The following is a 423-nucleotide window of genomic DNA, read 5'->3' on the forward strand; positions in this document are numbered from 1 at the left end:
TTTCCATGTATGTTTTATTTTTATTTGTGCAATTGATTACGACGGTTATACTTCCTTTTTTTTTTCTTTAATTATTTAATTTGACGAAATGATTTATAGAAAAGGTATTAAGAATGATATAGTGAGGTCATATTTTTTTTGGAAAGCATATAAATAGTGATATAATTGGGTGATTGGTAACCCCAATGGTAAATAAAAGTTAAATGGATTGAATATTATTTTATAGATTTTTTCCCTTTTATTTATTCACTGCTGAAACACAAGCTCATATTGGTGTTTGTGTAGGTGAAGTAGAGATAGTCTTTTATTATTATCACAAGCTCTTGTTGATTGATAGATTGTAACCTCGACAATCACACAATAGTGTACCATCAATATATAAAATTTCAAGCCCAAGAGTAAAAGTATAGAGTTATAAGGATG

General features: G+C 27.4%; 1 protein-coding gene across 1 annotated transcript in view; it reads left to right on the top strand.

Moving 5' to 3' along the window:
• Positions 1 to 423, top strand: part of LOC119585681 (E3 ubiquitin-protein ligase TRIM23-like) — an 8,006-nt gene that overhangs the window by 234 nt on the left and 7,349 nt on the right. The window lies entirely within an intron of this gene.

This window comes from Penaeus monodon, chromosome 20 (genome assembly GCF_015228065.2).
Source record: "Penaeus monodon isolate SGIC_2016 chromosome 20, NSTDA_Pmon_1, whole genome shotgun sequence".
In the NCBI taxonomy this organism is placed as follows: Eukaryota; Metazoa; Arthropoda; class Malacostraca; order Decapoda; family Penaeidae; genus Penaeus; species Penaeus monodon.